At 40.4% G+C, this 19473-nt stretch overlaps 1 protein-coding gene across 1 annotated transcript in view; it reads left to right on the top strand.

Annotated features, from left to right (window-relative positions):
- lhfpl4a (LHFPL tetraspan subfamily member 4a) overlaps positions 1-19473 on the top strand; it is a 46315-nt gene that overhangs the window by 12152 nt on the left and 14690 nt on the right. The window lies entirely within an intron of this gene.

Genomic DNA, 19473 nt, shown 5'->3' with positions numbered 1-19473 from the left:
CCGAGCAGCAAGTACACCATTGCCTCCATGTCCTCCATTGTTTGTGATTGTTGTGTTTGTGTAGCGTTCAAAATGACGTGAACGCGGTTTTGCGCAGCTGTGTTATGAAGACCCCGCCCACCGTGAGACGGTACTCAGCTGGTGGAGAAGGTACCCAAACCGAGTATAGTCGAGTCGAGTAGAGCCGAGTCGAGTCAAGTAGGGCTGGAACTGTATAGTGGAAAAGGGGCATTAGTCCCGACTCTCAGGACCAGCCTGAGACAGAAGGTGTCATAGTTGCCACATTGATTCCCAAGTTAGAATGCTGAATAAATACTTGTGTTTTCAGCACTGTGCCAACAGGCAGAGGTGAAATGTGAAGGACTCATTTTGGAGGTATTTGATATGACGTGTGAGATCAGGTCGCCCTCTTGAAAATTATTAACTGTCATTTTGGGGGTTTGAGAATCAAGTATTTCAGACTCAGCCTGCTAACAAGTCAGAAGGCTGAGTATATTGTACGCAAAATCAAATATCGGACAGCAAGAGTTATTTTCTTAATTTGTGGAGACCAAAGGCTTGTGTGTCTTAGTCTTTACATTTGACAGACTGAAAGGAACACGACTCAAACTGAAGTCATATTCAAGTCCCCCAAATGTCAACTGAACTCACACCTGATCCAATATAATAGTTGATACTCTAAATGAACAGTGCCATGCCCTTTAAAACTAAGGAGTAATTGTGTCACATCGTTCCATCTTCCCCATAAGTGATCTAAGCATTGTGTAATTACATTTCAATACATGCAGGAGGAAGCATAACATTTCTTTACTGTAGAGCACGCATGAAGAGGAGTTTCTCCTCAGATCGACACATGCTCTGAGATAATTATGTGGAGGGCTTTATTTATAAAAATGCCTAGGCTGGTTGAGTTATTATTTTAAACTTAACGCTTTACTTCAGTGAAACAGACAAGCTCCTGTGTGTAGTCCTCTGTATGCAGGCAGCCAAGACAGGAAGCATTGTGACTGCATGCTGTCGTCTGTCAGTCAGCTTCTGTTTTCGCTTCTGTCCCATTCTTTAAACTTGATATCTGAGGAAGGCTTTGAGGAAATTCCTTCAAATTTTTCACAAACTTCAACATGGATCTAAAGGCAAACTGATCTGACTTTGGTGGGCAAAGGTAAAAGTTTTAGTTCACTGCGATGTCATATTGCTCCTATATCAGAAAAGTCTAGGGGTACATCTTTAACTCCAGCACTCTGAGCGAAGGTCAAGGTTACTTGGGATTTAGAGTATCTTAAGTTAAGAATTCATGTGCTTATGTTTGACAGCTCAATAAAAATTTCCAATATTTTCAATAGAATAATAAAATTAGATTATGATGTGATTTTTTTTTTTTTCCACAGGTCAAATTTCAACCTACTTGTGAAGTTATAAAATCCTTTAAAAACACATGTATTTATTTCCATCCTGCTCTTGTGAACATGGACCACAGAACCATTTGAGGGAATAGATTCAAACTCAGCACTTACCTGCACTGGGACAAAAAGACATAGTGATAAGATTTGGTGGCCAAAGGTCAAAGGTCACGTGTACTCTGAGACTGTATCTGTCTTGTTTCAGGACTTTCATCACATGTGGTTTATTTATTTGTATTCATCTGTCACTGGACGAGGCTGTGGTTAGTGCTGTCAGCATCTCACAGTCTCACTGGTTTCAATCCCTGACCTGACAGCGGCCTCTCTGTGTGTTTACATGTGTGTGTGTGTGTGTGTGTGTGTGTGTGTGTGTGTGTGTGTGTGTGTGTGTGTGTGTGTGTGTGTGTGTGTGTGTGTGTGTGTGTGTGTGTGTGTGTGTTTGTGTGTGTGTGTGTGTGTGTGTGTGTGTGTGTGTGTGTGACAGGTTGCTTGTCTCTACATGTCAGCCCTATATGATAGACTGGTGAGCTGCCCAGGATGTACTCTGCATCACTCCCAATGACAGCTGGGATTGGCTCCAGCCTCCAGCAACTCTGAATGGTGTAAATGGTTCAGATAATACATGGATGTTAATGTTCAATCTCCACTCACTCATCCCCTCCTGTACCATTCTCTGGGAAACACTGATGGATGTAAATTGCCACTTTGGACTGGTTGGGTGGCAATTCAGTCTTTTTTTTCAGCAGGACTCTGTTGTCCCTCAAGGGTTGGCAACCTCATAGAACTAGACAACTTCCCAGTAGGCTCCTGCTCACTGATCGAAGTACAACATTTGAACAAATTAAACATTTTTTTTTTTTACTGCATGGAAGATGACTGCATGTGGACAGTATTATCAATACAATGTCTGCAATATAGAAAAATTTAGTTACGTGGCAAATTGACCGACTGAGGAGTGGCCTTCTTTGAAACAGACAAAATTATGCTTCAATGATGGACTTTCCAAATTAACGATGTGTATGTTTACACACAAGACACAGCAGCATAACTTCAACATTAGGACAAGCAGATAACCTGATTTCCGGTCTCTGGTTTGTAATTGCCACCACTGTCGTGCATAAATGCTGCATTGAAATTTTCAGCTCCATCACCTCCCCAGCATCCACCTGCAGACTCTGACTATGGGGGTTTAAGATATTATCTCATCACTCCTCAGCTTCTGCATGTAAAGGTAAAACTGGGTGGAAGTCAGAGCCTACACACCAAACACAAACAATTGAAACATTGATACGTGAGCTGTCTGACTGAACTGACCAGATATATGTAAAGCATAAAAAGCGGACACTGATCGCCATGTTTTGTCCTGATGATAGAAAGCACATCTGTCTCAGATGACCTGAGCAGCCTGGATGGTTTGTAGTGCAAATGTGAACAAATAATTGAGAAAATATTGATTAAAGAAAACAAATGGACACAAATCATTTGAACCAATTTTGATCTACTTTCAGAAACATTCATGCCACTGCGTACTGTTGCTGAAGTCTAAGTTCCAAAAGAGAACAACGTTACACAACTTATATGACGCACGCTAAATTCTCATTTGAAAAGGTTCAAGTCTTTCTGCTCTAATGAGCCCTCCCTGTGTGTTTATTCTGAGGTGACCCGAGACATTTGTGACGCTGACTGTGGATTCTAATCTGGTGTTTGGTTTGGGGCAGATGATGATACATGAGAGAGCCGCTCTGTCTGTTTGCCCTCTGAGACTACAGTTCACTGGACTCACCGAATCCAAACATTACATAAAGACCATACACATACACATTAAATGGGCTCTTTAGGGAATCGTGCTACTCTCGCAGCATGTTAAATCTTTTTGACAAAAAATAACAAGGCTGAATAATCCCATAATGTTCTGTGGCATTGTAAGGCAAACAAAAAAGAGGAGTATGTATCCATGAATACTGTGCGTGTGCTTGTGTGATTGTGCATCATCAGCTGTTTCTAGCCGGCGTTTCCTCTGTGTCACTGAAGACTCACAGCTTCTCAGGCTCATTAGTGTTTGACCTTTATTAGGGTATTTTAGCGAGGCTACCATGGGTCGCTCTTACTCAGAATGTAACACATCTTGTCATGTTTCTTATTCAGTGTAGTTCTGTGGACATTAAGAGGAATAAATGTTGATGAAGTAATCAGTCATTGGCTACGTTTACTACGTTTTAAATTAATTCCGGCTCTGTCATCTTTTGTCTAATGGTGTGACAGACAAACTTCTTAGACCTCAATGTGAGTAAGACCAGGAGCTAATCATGGATTTTAGAAAAGACTACCTCAGACTCAAAGCCAGCATTATCAACAGAGGTAAAGTCCACATTGTGGATTCATATAAATACCTTGGCACAGTGTTTGACTCCAACTTGAAATTCACAGAAAACACAGAGCTTATTGTAAAACGTGGACAACAGAGGATACACCTGATGCTCAAGCTGAATTCTTTTAGTGTCTCAGAGGACATTTAATCCAGATTTTATCGTTCTCTTATAGAAAGTCTTATCAGATACATTTCTTTAAGTAGAGTAGTCACCAAATAGGTAAATGGCAATGGAACTGATGCAATAAACAAAGAAAAGTTAATTACATTTAAGAAAAAGAAAGAATGAAAGAGAGAAGTTTGGGAGTCTAGATTAGAGGAAATACTGGCAATGAGTGAAAATACTCAAGAAAACAATTCCATTTTTTTTTTTAATTCTTAGAACTACCCTTTACTTTTAGACTTATCTTCTCCAATTTGAGAAATGACATAACGTCATTAAGCCACAGTGATAAAGAAGAAAGTTTGGAGGATTTCCAGAGGAGTAGGATTTGATGCCTGGCTAAAATAGAAGTAAAAGCCAATACATGTGATTGTAAGGAATTAAGTTGAGCTTGATCAAGTGGGATTCCGAATAAAGCAACAAAATAGAAAGTATTTTAATGTTTCTTTTATCTGCTGGTTTGATGGTCTCTCTGTGTAAGACAAGAACAGTCTAAATACGATTGTTAAAGTCTGCTCCAAAATGATTGGAGTACAGCAGAAAGATTTGAGCTCCCTTTGGGGGAACTGTGTCGTCGACAAAGCCAAAGGGATATTAGACCAACCTGGAAACATCTTATCCAAGGAGTTCTCTTTGATGCCCTCAGGGCGGCGCAGTCTCGCCCCTCCAAGGAGAACTAACAGATACCCAATTTATTCTATCCCTTCTGCTGTCAGACTGATAAACGCTGATAGTAGTTGTTAACAGATTGTCATGTAAAAGTGTGTATTTATAAGGTTGTTCTTAGTATTTATTTCATGCAACTGTGTTTTTTAATTGTTTGATTTTTTATTATTTTACTCTTTTATGACGGGCCCTTTTTGCATTATTGCAGTCACTGACATGTTGAGTGTTGTGATTGTTTTTGTTTGTCTGTTTGTTTGTGATTGTGTTGTTTATTTGACAGCTGGTAGATTGCAAAGTAAATTGCCCTTCTGGGATCAATAAAGTTCTCTGATTGTGAATCTGTTCCAACTTTTTTAAAAACGTGTTGATATTATCATCCTGAGTAGATGATTTTCATAAAACAACAACCTTTTCCAGTTTCAGTTTATTTAAATAATTTGTAAAGCATCAAATCAACATTTTACAACAAGTTCCAACTTTTTCGGAATAGGAATACTTGTAATATCTGTAATAAACACATACACATGCACTCTGGGTTATAATCCCATTTATGTTGAACAAACAGTATTTTTATGACAGAAAGTAAGCAAATATTTAATTTAATATCAATGCCACATTTTTTTTCTGGAACAAAAAGATTCCACCAACATAGGTGGACGTGTCAAAAAAAAATTGAGTGCATGTATGAAACACTATTTTTTGCAAATCTTTGAAGTCAGTGGACACAAACAGAATAGCTCATAGTCAGCAGATCACAAGGCACTAAAGTGATGTTATATATATATATTTTGTAAACTGCTCCTCTTGCACTGTGCAGCTCCATCTCCTCCTTTAGAGTGTGGGTGTCTCTGTGAGGGTCTGTCTCTGTGGGTGTGTGCCGGTGAATCCAGTGCTGATGTAGATGTTAACTATGATTGGCCACCATTAGAGACCCTGCTGCTCCTAGAGCTCAGCTGCTGCTGCCGCTCAGCCCAGAGGACCAGCACAGCAGCAGGTTGTGTACTTGAATCTTGAGATGGATGATACGGTGTGTTTAATGTTGTGTGTATTGTGTGTATCGGGTCTTTAGTTTGGATTCTGCTTGCTTAATGTTTGTTAGTTTGTAAGTAGATTCTCTATAAATAATGGAGGACATTTTGCCGCAGAGCAGGAGACTGTTTTGTTTGTTCCTGTTTCTCTTTATATTTTTATTTATCTATTTATTTTGTTAAGAGCTCAGGTAAGGTGTCTGTCATTTGCTGAAGAGTTTGTTTTTCTGTTAGAGAAGTTTAGTATCTTTGTGGGAATGGGAAGAGTGAGGAACGGAAATACTTTAAATTGATCTTCATGCCTTGAAAACATAAAAACAACGTGTTTGTCTCTCATTAAGAATTCAACGTTGTCTTTGACATTACCACCAACATCTTTGGTCCCACTCACCTCATTTCAACACAGTTGACTATTTCCATAAGTATTATTATTATAACTAGAAGTATTATAAGTATAGCACTATTACTACTACAATCACCACGCTTTATTACTATTTATATATGTCCCTCAGTAATTTCCTTGAAAAGTTGGCTGTAGTAACAAACAAAAAGGACAAACAAACAAACAAATAAACTCAGATAGGAGGAAATGTGTTTATTTGTTGGGGACTATTTTGGCTGGTGGATTTATACATATTTGGTGCTCTACTGAGTATTTAGGGCAACAGGACGGTGAATGTCAGACTGAATCAAAATAACCCACAGAGTGTGTGTGTGTGTGTGTGTGTGTGTGTGTGTGTGTGTGTGTGTGTGTGTGTGTGTGTGTGTGTGTGTGTGTGTGTGTATGTGTGTGTGTGTGTGTGTGTGTGTGTGTTCATGGTAATGAAGGAGCGTGCCACTCACTGTGGCTCATTGATGTGTTTGTAATAGACTGAACCGCTGTGAGGTTGTGCGAACAGCAGTCACAGTAAGAAGACACCCACAGATCACTTCTTGATTTACTTGTTGTCAGCTGTAACATTTAAAGATAGCATTCCTGCTGTCTTCTCTAGTACCATAAGGAATATAGTTTCTTGATAACTCCCACCTTTGACCCTTTGACTCATTACTTCAAGACTCATGCAACTCTAAACTCTCCTTATCAATATTTAACTGATTGAACCAACTGAGTTAAGGATACATTTCCTCTTTAACTGATGCAAAAGTAAAAGTGTTGATGCTCTACTAATCCCTCCAGTTTTTTCATGGTATGTAAATTCTAATTTACATTAAATCCCATTCACCATGCACTAATCCGCTTATTACCCAGCTACCATCATACACAGATTGACACTACATATTCATTCAAAGATGATTTCATTGATTCAAAAATAATATATGTACAGATGAAAACAGTGCCTCTGATGACAGGTTTCTTATCCGCCTTCCTGCAGCACGAACAAACATCAAACTATACATTTCCATTGACGGTCAAGTTAAAACATTAGCATGCTAATATAATAATCATTTAACTGAACATTTCCTTTTAAGTTACGGTTAGACGAGATGAACTGAACTTTTGCAGGAATATTTGTTGACTTCTGCCCAAGCGGCAACCTCCGGTCCAAAAATATGAGTCCAATGGGGAAGTGTTATAAAAGCTGCAGTTAATTGCAGGTCCACTTGAGGCTGGCTCCGGAAGTACCGGAAGTCACATACACATGAATGGGAAAAAGACGATCTTTACAGCAGAAATAAACATGTTTACAGCCTGGTACAAAAGATGAGTGTAGTCTGGATAGCTCATTTCTCGATGGGCTCTCACTGTGAGGGGGGTGAATTTTTTTCTAACACGGCAATTTCAAAGATATTAAGATTACAAGTCTTCCAAAGAGAGGCACAGCTGACTTGATTGACATTTGGGAACACTGTAGCTGTTGACTAGGAGGCTCAAACTCCGCCTCTTTACGTCACACTGGCTTGACAGCAGCAATATGGCTGCCTCCGACGATTGGCCTCAAAACAGCGCTTCAGAAACAGGTGGGTGACGTCACAGATCCTGCCCATACAGTAGTGACTGGTTGGTTCATGTGACATACAATCGAATGGTAACATCAGTGTTAGCAATACTAAAACAATCAGCTATAAAATAATAACATCACTTGGTCAAACGTTAGACCTTGTCCATTACATCTGTGAGTCTCAAATACAAACTTGACTGGATGCCATATTTCATATCAGTCGATATCGATAATTATCACGATGAATATCAAATCAGTATTTCATTTAAATTTAAAGTCAGATTTTTGGTCCTGAGTGAAAGTTGATGAAACCAGACTGTTTGTAAGTTTGTACCTGGATTTAGTTTTCTGATCAACATCTTGAATCCATTATTTCTGACGGCGCTGACAAGAAGCAGGTCTTTTGTTTAAAATTAGATTTTTGTGGTTTTAGTTTGTAGATTCTTATTTTTCTCAGGTTGAGGTTATTTACATAATTTGATTTAAATGTACAACAAAGGAATATCAAATTGTATTCTGTGTATCAGTTTATAGAGTATTGTTTTGAGTTGTGCTCTCCCCTTTAAGATTACTAAGGCTTACAGGGAGAGTGATATTTTTTCCCACAGTGCAGTGAACGCATCACGTTTATTTAGTGTTCAGTTGTCCTACGGTGGCAGGGGACATGCTCAGCAGAAGTTGTCTCTGTGCTCTTCCTTAACCCACATCCTGAAAGCATATTTAATGAAGTGTATTAAGTTAATAGTTAAAGCAGAGTCGTCACAGTGTCAGACTAACGACTCTGCTTTGAACTGCTAGGTCTTGAGTTTTCTTCAGCGTCGCTGTTGCTTGTTTCAGCTGTGTTTACATTCAGCTCCGAACGTCTTTAAGCCCTGCCTTCCTCTTACCCTGCAACATGATTGGCTGTTCAATGCCATCTTCTTCTTCTTCTGTCTAACATTAGGTTGCAACTATAACGTTTAAGGCTCATCAGCCCCACCTTCCTCTACAGTGGTGTTATTACAGATGTATTTATATCGATTTTTTATCAAACGTTTGTTATATTTATATTGAAACTATATGAATGTGGTCCAGTGGTTCTCATTATATCTTTGGCACATTCACACCTATACTTAGAGGTTTCCACTTCTCATCTGATCATCCAGAACACATCATAACTCCGGCTGTCAACAAGACGCTAGAGAGGATGACAAGCCAAAATTGTGCGTATATTAGGTGCATGTGTGTATTTCTCTGGTTTGTTAGTGTGTATCACTTGGACTTTCTCCCAGTCATGTGACTCATTTTCATAAACATACACCTATCACACACTGACTGTCTGCTTTAGTGTCCTTGTGCCTCTTTATCGTCTCTCCATCTGAGCTTGATGTGAAAACTGAAGGCAGATATGTATTTTAGCTACATCAGCCCCCCTACATCCCCACCCCTCCGTCTCATAGGTCCAGTCAGTTGCCACAGCAACCCTGCCTCCCTTCCCTTCCTTTTCTGCATCCCTCCATCACCTCACCATCATAACCCTCTCCTCTCTCATGTCTCTCTCTCACTGTCAGTTATTTTAGTTTAGTCAGACTTGTTTTCCATCCAGCAGCCTCTGTGCTCCTCTCTCCATTTGTCCTCCCCTCTGTTTCTTCTCTCTCTCCTCTCTGCTCAGGCTTTTTTATTTCCCTCTTTGTTTTCTCTCTTTAAGTTCTTGATAGGATTGTGACCTCCATCAAATCTAAAGGCCATGTGTGCATTGTTTCAGTGTGTGTAAACATGCATGTGTAATGTGTGTTGAGCTGACAGCAGCAGGAGTGTTGCTCTGGAGATAATTGGTTGTATAGAACAATGCTGCGTGTGTCACTTATTGAGGAGCTCAACATGCACGCAAATTACCTTCATGTACACAAAAATGCATGGAACCTCTTCTCTGAATTTACCTCATTCCTCAAAGTCTGGCACACACACACACACACACACACTTACATATACAAACCTAATGCAGCTGAGGCTTCACCTGTACTCATCAAACTTTAAGTTTATTCCTGCTGTCGACACTGCTCGGGTGTATTAGACGCTCTCAGAGTGAAACTGTAGGAAACACAGCTGGCCCCATTTCATGTAAGAATCAGAGGTTTTAATTTGATAAGGTTAGAGTGATTACTATAGTTCAGAATGAGGGAGTCACTTTTTGATTCAACATTGGTGGGGACATAAAATCATGATTGGGGGGTTATATTCTTGAGCTTGAATTGTTATTTGAAAATGTGGTCCCTTTTTTTAAAAGCTCCGGTGAGGAGTTTTTCAAGTGGTTATGAAACAGGCTAAAATTATAATTGATGCCTCTTTATGACCTACAAAAACAAAAGAGACCACTATGATAAAGATTAAACGTTTCGATATGGTTATTTTTAATGCCTGAATCTGCTGCCGTGTCAGAAGAAAGATTAACAGCATGCCTCAGAATCAGCCATAAGGATTCAGTGTTACGTCTGAGTGTGGAAAGATTAAATACATGAACAGCACAAAATTAGCAAAGAGATATGAGGTACCACGTTGTCCACAGGGGGCGCCAAAATCAACACAATACCAAAAGTTTCTCATTAAAGCTTTAAGTGATATTTTTGGGGGCATTTTTGCATTTATTTACAGCTAAATAGGTAGGAAGTGTGGGGAGACAAGAGTGGGGGAAGACATGCAGTATATGGTGGAGACCTCTGCGACGAGAACTAAAGCATCTGTATATGGTGAGCACTTACTTACCGAGACTTCCACCAGAACCGGGTCCGATCTGTCTCCGCTTCGCTGCGGTCAGGCTCCATGCTCTCTCGTCTATCAACAACCACCTGTTGCGTTTTCAGAACGCAGCATGGAGCAGGACCACCTGACAGACTGAGTCATGTGACCGAGGTGTTCTTGTGGTAATAACTGAATCAAGGATTCTCCTCCTCCTCTCCTCATCCATGTTGTCTTTATGGTCCTCTGAAAACCCCTGACCTGTTGACTCCAGGCCTGGCTCCGCTCATCATGACGGTTTGTTGTTGTAGTTAAGTGAAATACGATATGGTGATAACACAGAGTACTGTTCTGAAAATACACCGGATGTTTTCATTTTGTTTTGGTGCCTGACTTCCTGTCCCGCTCCATCTGCTCTGTTGAGATTGATGCGTCGTGCTCTGGCATCCAGCAAAAATAAAATTCTTGCGTATCTGATCCAGAGGGCTCTGACCTGCAGGATCAAAGACGCAGCAGAAACACAACGGAGTGGATCCAGAGGAAGTTGTCACACATTGACAAGAATAGAAATCTATCCGATCCGATGCTGTGACGGATCGGAGACGGACGGGACATGGGATATGTCTGTTTGACCACTAGGCCATCAGCGCCACACTTTTGCTACATTATATATATTTTAATAACTTTGATTAATTGTATTTTACATAAATACACTACAATTATCAGGAGAGGAACTAAAGCCCCTCTTAATAACAACGAGTCCTGGGCATGAGAAGCATCATGTCTGTGGTAGGTGTCCTTGCAGTTGGCTGTAAGAGTGTTCACTTCTTTGTCACACAGAGTTTGTGTTTGGGATGGTGGGAATGTGTTTGTTATCTACTGTGAAGTTTGGCCTTGAATTAACAGATCCGGTTAAGTCATCTACTCCTCCTCCTCACAGTCTGTCCAAGAAAACTTTAAGTATTGTCTCTGAAATGCCAAAGACTCAGCATGACCTGAGAAGTGCTTTTGCTTTCTAAAAGCTGAGAAAAGAGGGGGAAATGTAACAACACAACAGTTATTGTAGCAAAGAGAGCTGCGCTGTGGGAATCCAGTCAGGGAGGAATAAACTGTGAGAGGTTTATGATAGTCATCAAAGATTTTTCTTCTCTTCTAATTTTTAAATGATTAGTTCGGCAGCATCACCCAGGCTCATACCTGTGTTGTTTGATGTCACTGTCGTTTCCTGACTTTTTAACAATCTGGCACGAAGAGAGACTTCACTAATCTGTTCTTGTTTTGTGGCAGCGTTGGTGTGTCTATATTATTTTTCTCACCTGTTGTGTTACAGGGGGTTCAAGTCATTTATAACTCCTCGTGTTGTTATGGAGATTGTGAAAACTAATTTGCATGTGAGAGCTTTAAAAAATCAGATGAAGAGGGCCTTTCTAAAATGAGTCATTGCAGGTCATTTTCTGAACCCTGCAAATCTGTCAGCCTCATCGCTCAGTGCACACTCCCACAACTTTTGTCAAGATGAAACACTGTGTGAAAAACATCCAAATGCTCTTTTCCTCAACATCTTTAACAAAAGCACAGGCAACTAAAGTCATTTTCTATTGTATCCACAGTTGTTTGGCCAGTTAGTGCTGAAATCACCTAATCTCAGCCAAGCAACAACCTCCAGCTGCGAAACTTAAAGCCAATGCAGAAGTGTTATAAACTGCAGTTTCTCGAGTGTCCGTTTGAGGCTGGCTCTGGAAGTACCGGAAACCACATACATACCAATTCAAAAAAGACGTTCTTTATAGCAGAAATAAACATGTTTACAGCCTGGTACAAAAAACGAGTGTAGTCTGAATAGCTAATTTCTGTATCCGCACACACTGCATCGCTGTGGTGGACACAGACATCTTATAGAGAGTCAGCTCCTGGAGCAAATAGCTCAATTAAAAAGTCAAAGTGGGGCTTTAACCCAGGAGACCGGATTTTCAGTCCAACGTAAGACAAAAAGTCGGTTCGGACTTGTTGACATAACTTAAAAGATGTGGGGATGTTACATTTAGCATTGCTATGTTACAGAATTTAGCTTTATCTTAAGTTTCTGCTTGACAGAAGTCTGCGTCTGGAGGGTGTAGATGTGAGGGTTGATGGAGGATAGAGTTAGTGTGTCACAGCCAGGAATAGGAACAGAAACCCAGCTTTAAACAGGCGCAGCGCTAAATTATTCAAGCAACATTATGAAACAAATCTTAAAATAACCGTTCCAAAATGATTTTGCTGCCACACAGACGAGTGATGAGGATGACACTTGCTCTTTCCTTTCAACTTCACATCTGGAATTCTCTACGTTATGGTACTTGAGTTTTTTGGGTATAATATCACCTGGAAAGTGTAATGTCACAGATGTAATGTCTCTAAGGCCTGGCCCTGGCTCTGTACTGTCAGCACACACACTGAGGACGATACTTGACAAGTACACGCTGCTGAGTGATTGAATCTGAAACTTTGGGGGATCCAATACAGAAAAAAAAACAATGCATACAAGATAAATAATTTATATGTTGCTTTTAAGATTGCAGCACTGATTACATCTCTTAAAGCAGCTTTTTATATGTAGTTTATTTCCTGGCTGTGTTAGATACTTGACTCTGATTGGTCAAACCCCAAAAACAACTGTGATTAATTTCAAAAGCTAAAGCATCATTAGTGTAAACCTGATTACACACCTCGGATCAAATCAATCCTCAGGAAGGAGTCCAGCACTTTTCACCTCTGCCTGTTGACACTGTGGCAAAAACATTAGTTTCAATTAGCGTTCTCAATCTGTAGGTTTAACAACATGGAGGGAAATATGTAATAATATTAGATCCTGTCCTGATCTCATCTCTAACATTACCTTCAATAAAAATATTCATTTCATTTGATTAAGCTCATCGGTTTGCATCAGGGTCTCGTCCTACCCTTTTGGGATTCTAGTGCCAATAACCGCCCGCTCACTATCACATGGTGTTTGTGATTAAAACACAACCTCTTCTGTTTTTGAACACTGCTCTGTGTGTTGGCGTTAAACTTTTTTGGATTCACACATGATTCAAAAGCAGTCTGCTGTGTGAAGTCCTGCATTGTTTCTAACTTAAGACATTTTTCAAGTTGTTGGTTGTGGATGATATTGCAGCCTGAAGCGAGAGAGCATGAAATATTACCACATCACTTTGTGTTTCTTGTTTTAACCCTAGAACACTATCGCCTGGTGATTTTCACCTGAACACATTTACATGATTTTCATTATGTTGCGTTTGTCTGAGTGTCATGGGTCCATGGGTAGCTTCAGCATCGTCTTGACATCTTTGAAGGCGTGGGTGTTTCCCTACTCCAAATCCCACTTTTTCCTTGTGTGTCAAGGAGACTGTGCATTCACCAGTGAAGTCTCAAATGTCCCAGGAATGAGTGGACTGAACATCAAGTTTGCAGTTTCATCATTTTTTCTTTTTAGGAATTTTTGATTCCAAATTTTTCAGTAATTTTGGAGTTCTTTTATAGGGTTCCCCCATGTTACATTTTTTTTCATTTTGTTAGACATGGCACAGTTGAAAATAAAAGAACACTACTCTAATTTTTTATGTATTGTCATATTTTGATACATTTTGATGACAAGTACTTTTAAATGGGTATATTATATCATGTAAAGAAAAACACCCAGCATTAGTGATAGTGTTACTAATTTTAATATTAGTGTTCTTGGAGATAGTTTGTAGTTTGTCTGTGAATACCACGTCTTGTGAGACAAGAGATGAAACACTAAAAACACAAGGGAGACTTAAGATCAACTTACAACAAACAGAATACATGGGGAGGAAAGAAGACTGAAACACATCTATCTGAAGGCTTTCATGATTGCATTTCCATTTTGATTCCACTCTGAACTCCTCAGCTGACGTTGTTTGTCTGTTTATAGTTTACTGAAACACAAAATATGGCGTTAACTTTAAACTGAGAATATAAGTGAACTATCTTCCTGTGCTGATCGTCGGCTGCATTGATATCATAAAGCAGTCAATGAGCTTTACATAAAGCTGAGGATTCCCTGTTATTAAGTGAAGCTAATGAGCTTTTACTCCAGCTGCTCTTGTCAGAGTATTTTCACTGCAGAAAGAAAAGCCGGAGTTTAACTGAGTGAGAAGAGAGTCGTGTGAGTGAGAGAGAGGCTACAAAGTGCCTCTCAAAAATGGGATCCTGTCAGTCACAGCTTCCCTCTCACATGAGCGAACAAATACGCACACAATCCCAACTTCACTTTCTCTCTCACACACAACACTCACGCACATGCAGGGAGAAGTGTGAGCTGCGAGGCTGTGTGTGTGCAGCCGTCTCAGCCTGACACAGATTTAAACGAGGCTCGATGAATTATTAAGAGTGAGTCTTGTTCACCTCTGTCTGACAGGCAGGGCTAAAGGAAAACCACAGGGGAACATAAACTCCTCAAACCACACTAAAACTGTTGTGGCTGCTTCCTAAGCACTCTACAAACCCTGAAACCTGTGTTTTCAGTCAGCAAGTAAACACAGATGTGCACAGTTCAGCCTGGTTTAATGTTTGCGGGCATCATACGAAGGAAAGATGTTCTCAGTAGCTTGTTACTCAAACCTCACATTAGCTTGTGCTACACACAGTTTTGGAAATCTGAATCAGACAGCTACAAGGCCTGCAGTGTGTAATTCAGACACACAAGATAGAGTCTGCATGAAAGGCTAAGGGCTTTCATCTAACTCCAAAAACCATCTGCAGCAGAGTGAAGTGTTTAGCCCACAGACTTGAATATCATCTTAGGAGGACTGCTGAAATCCACTTTTGGTAGCTCTTGGAAGAGTGGATTTATTAAACAAAGTAAAGCTCGAAAAACAAGGACTCAAAAGTTCAAGTCTATCCATCAATCATCTGTACCATCTATCCCATTCAGGGCTGAGGGAGGGCTGTTTGGGTGAGAGGCAGGTTACACTCTGGACAGGTCGCAAGCCGATCACAGGGCTAACATGTAGACAGACAACCAAACACACTCACACACATCTACAGACAATTTAGTGCCTATCTCCAATCTCTGGACTTAGCCTAATGGTTTAGTTGCGCGCCCATGAAGCAGTTGGCCCGGGTTCGAACCCAGCCTGTGGCCTCCTTCCCGCATGTCATTTCCCCCACTCTCTCCCTGTTCCATATACTATCCGCTGTCCTCTCCTCTATAATAAAAGTGTAAAGCCCCCCCCAAAATATATAAAAAAGAAACGGCTTCTGTCTACGTAGCTAATATCTCTATCGGCACACACTGTACGAGGGGTGTATTGTTTTTCTAACTCGACAGTTCAGAAGATATTAAGTTCACGAGTTTTGCCCAAATAAGGACAGGACTGACTTGGCTGACAGAAGAAGGCTCAAACTCCACCTCTTTGCCTCACACTATGTTTGGTTGAGTTCAGCATTACTAACATGGCTCCCACCGACGATTGGCTTCAAAACAGCGCTCAGGAACAGATGGGTGATGTCACGGATACTACGTACCTAATGAGCATACCTGTGGACTGTGGGAGGTAGCCTCAGTACCAGTAGGGAACTTGTATTTCCACAGGGAGAATGTGAACTCCACAAAGAAAGGGTCCAGCTAGGATTCCAAACCTTCCTGCTGCATTAACCACTGCACCACCATTGTCCCAAATTCAAGATCTATGTGCAACATTTCATTTTGTGTCAATGTTGTTACCCAGCCTACAGTGATTGACCTGAACAAGCATGAAGTTTTGTACCTAAATGTCACATTTACCTTTCATTAAATTCAAAGAGAACTATGCTACCTCACTAACAGCTACAATTTAACAACTTGTAAGAGGAAAGTGTTTAAGTGCTTAAAAATAAGATTTGTAATCATTAATTTGCTTCCACAACATGCATGCCTTGGCAAGAGACACATTGTTATGACAGTGGATGATGGTGCTCATGGGAAATGCAGTCTTCATCCCAGTAAACACCACAGATTTTATCCAAAGGGGTCACCAGAATACTTCAGTTGGAGGATACTACCTGGACTATAAATGGAAGCATCTTAAAAAAAAAGCATCATTGTCCTACTGATCTTTAGTCTTGAGTCTGTAAGTAGAGATGATGTTTCACTCTTAAAGCTGCATTTACTTATGAAAGATGTTTAATTATCAGAGCGATAAATGCAACTCAGTCCATTGGCAATAATAACTCTTCCATACTGCAGGTCTTCACACTGGAGCATTAAACTAGACATAGACTTTATCGTCCCCTCCCCAGAACCCCTGCTGCTCTCTCTCTGAGACTGTGAGGATCTCCTCCTCTTCACTATCCTTACATCAGCCCTATGTCCCTGCTCACACTGAACCTTTACATCAGCTGAGTTAAATCCAGTCTGTGCACAGTGACAGTGGTCTAGTAAATGCAGCATTCAGGGACCCATCTGTTAAGGCTGGTCTGTCCTCAGCTGGACTCTGCACACAACAGGGGAACACTCAGACCTCGTGGGAGCGAGCTGACTGCCAACAATCCCTACAGACTGTAAGCCCAAAATTTGTGTTTTGTTTGCACAAGGTGTGAGGCCCAGCAACAAACAGAATGTAAACAGAAGCATGAAGCAGAAACAAACTGGTTGTATATCACTCACTGAGCCTCCGAGATGTGGCTCATTTTAGTTAACTGCATATTAGATATGGTCAATAATATCAAGAAAAACAACTTATCTAAGAAAAACAAGCCTTATTTATTGACCTAAAATTGGGGCATGCCAGTAAATAAAATACAAATACACTCAAATCACCAAACAATGCAAGTGTGGGTGGAATATTTCTGGTGAATATGGTGAATCAAGTTAGTTGTCAAGCTGTCTCTAATGAGAGTGGCTTTCAAACATTGTCTGCTGATTGGAATCTTTTAAGCAACATCTGTCTTTCAAACCACCTTCATGTGTGTGAGGGTGATCCACATCTAGCTGTTAAAACTGACAGCGTTGTTTGTCAGGCTGGTGGTGTTTGTGTTTTCTCTCCTGTTTGTTCACTCATTCTAACTTCAGCCATGCAGGCAGATATGCTACCATAGCTTGCTGCGTATCATATTCAGTGAATGTGTGAGGACTCTCAAAGTGTGTTTTGATTATTTAATGCAAAATGATATCGCTGTTCGCTCATCATTAAAACAACAATAAGATATTAATATACATAGACAGATATCTGGGACAATAGATATAACACACCTCTAATACCAAGAACAAAATCATTAAGGATGGAGAGACAAAAAGAGAGAGAACAGGAAGCACAGGGAAAAGAGATGAACTGCAATCCAAGACTGGGCAAAGACAGAAGTTGAGAGCAGTGTGACAGTAAAGGGAGATTTCACACAATTTCACACTTTGAACCAGTGATCCTAATGAACAGAATAAGTAGCAGGAAAATGCATATTTTCAATGAGGGTTCTAAAAAGTGAAATAAAGTAAAGTCTACATTGGAGAGTAGAAAAGAAAGGCATTGATTACACTTTTTAACTGAAGCTATCTCCCTTCAGTTCAGCACCATGGACAGAGCCGTCAGTCCTGCACTGACAGCGGCAGAGAGATTTTCAGACAGTGTGGCTTTATTGTGTTCATTTTTCAGATACAGCGCAATACATGTTTTAGTTACAATTCCAAAACTCTAAACCTCACAGTGACAACAAGACTCTTATCATCATCAATTGTTGTTTTCTGGTTAAATCAGTCCAATTCAAGCACATTAAAAATTTTAACCCCTTTTAAATGCAATGGGTTTGGGTGCCTAAACAATGAAGAACAGACAGTTCACTATACATGAGGCTTCAATATCAATCAATCAATCAATCTTTATTCATATAGTGCTAAATCACAACAAACGTTGTCTGAAGACTCTTTTCAAACAGAGCAGGTCTAGACCATACTCTATGTTCTTAACAAAGACCCAACATCAAGACAGGATAAGATCCAGTCCCTTCTTACAGACAGGACTCAGTCTGAACTCATCTTAATCCACCATGGGTAGAGCACTTTGCAGCATTTAGCAAGTTACAGTGGCAAGGACAAACTTCCTTTAACAGGCAGAAACCTCCAGCAGGACCAGACTCATGTTAGACACACATCTGCTGAGACCGTGTTGGAGAGAGGGATAGAGGGACATGAAGAGAGAGAGATGATAGTGGTGAGACGGATAGTAGTAGTTGTTGCAGCAGGACGACTACGGCAGTGACTCAGAGGAACCTACAAGACAAGGGAACTCAGAGACTCCAGAAAGGTCTATTCTTAGTAACTTTAATGGGACAGGGAAAGTTAAAGTAAAGAGAGAGAGGGAAAGAAAGGGTTAAGTCTAAGCCTATAGCAGCATAACTAAGAGCTGGTCCAAGCCTAAGCCAGCCAAGCTTCATCATAAAGGAAAAGTTTTCAGCCGACTCTTAAAGTAAATATGGAATAAGAAGATGAAAGTCTATGAAGGATCTCTTCCAGATACTTCTGACCCCAGTCCCAAAAGCCTCTAAATGCTTGTCTCACATAGTTCTGACAGAGAAACCACCAAAGATAAAGCAACAGAACTACAAAAAAAACCCTCTTGAAAAAGTTTGACTAAAATTCCCCAATTTTGAGCACTTCTGTTGAGCAGCACCAATCGAGGCAGTCTGGATGTGGCAGGAAGAGTCTACCCACCCACCTGAGTGGAAACAAACTGAACAGACCCTCCTAAACCTAAACTGTTGTGTCATGTTTTCAGAGTGTTAAAATAAGCTTTATTTCCTTGTTTATTTCACACATTTTCCAGCATTCTGCTCTGTTAAACCACCTGAAACAGTGTGCCCATAAATTACTTAAAAGAGGGACATGTTGAAATTGCTATCTTGGTAAAAGTCCTGTGTTTCTTTGACCCACCCCACCTTCTCAAATAATCTCTTTCCTCCTTCATGTTCACACCTTCAGTCTCTTCATCCTGTCTCTTTGTCAGTTCATAGGCTTACCTCAACTAGAGGACAGAAAAACGGACACAGAGGGGGACCAAGGATTAAGTTATACCCCAGAGTGAAATTAAAAGTGATATTTCTCCTTCTCTCCCCTGCCTCCCCTCTTTTCTCCCACTTTCATCTTGTTACCATCATGCGACCCTCTGTCCTGCTGCTCGCTGTTTCACACATAAACCTATTTTCTCTCCCCACCTGC

Source organism: Notolabrus celidotus, chromosome 1 (assembly GCF_009762535.1).
Source record: "Notolabrus celidotus isolate fNotCel1 chromosome 1, fNotCel1.pri, whole genome shotgun sequence".
Classification (NCBI taxonomy): Eukaryota; Metazoa; Chordata; class Actinopteri; order Labriformes; family Labridae; genus Notolabrus; species Notolabrus celidotus.
The sequence above is the reverse complement of the archived record's forward strand: the minus strand, read 5'-3'. Positions and strand labels throughout refer to the sequence as shown.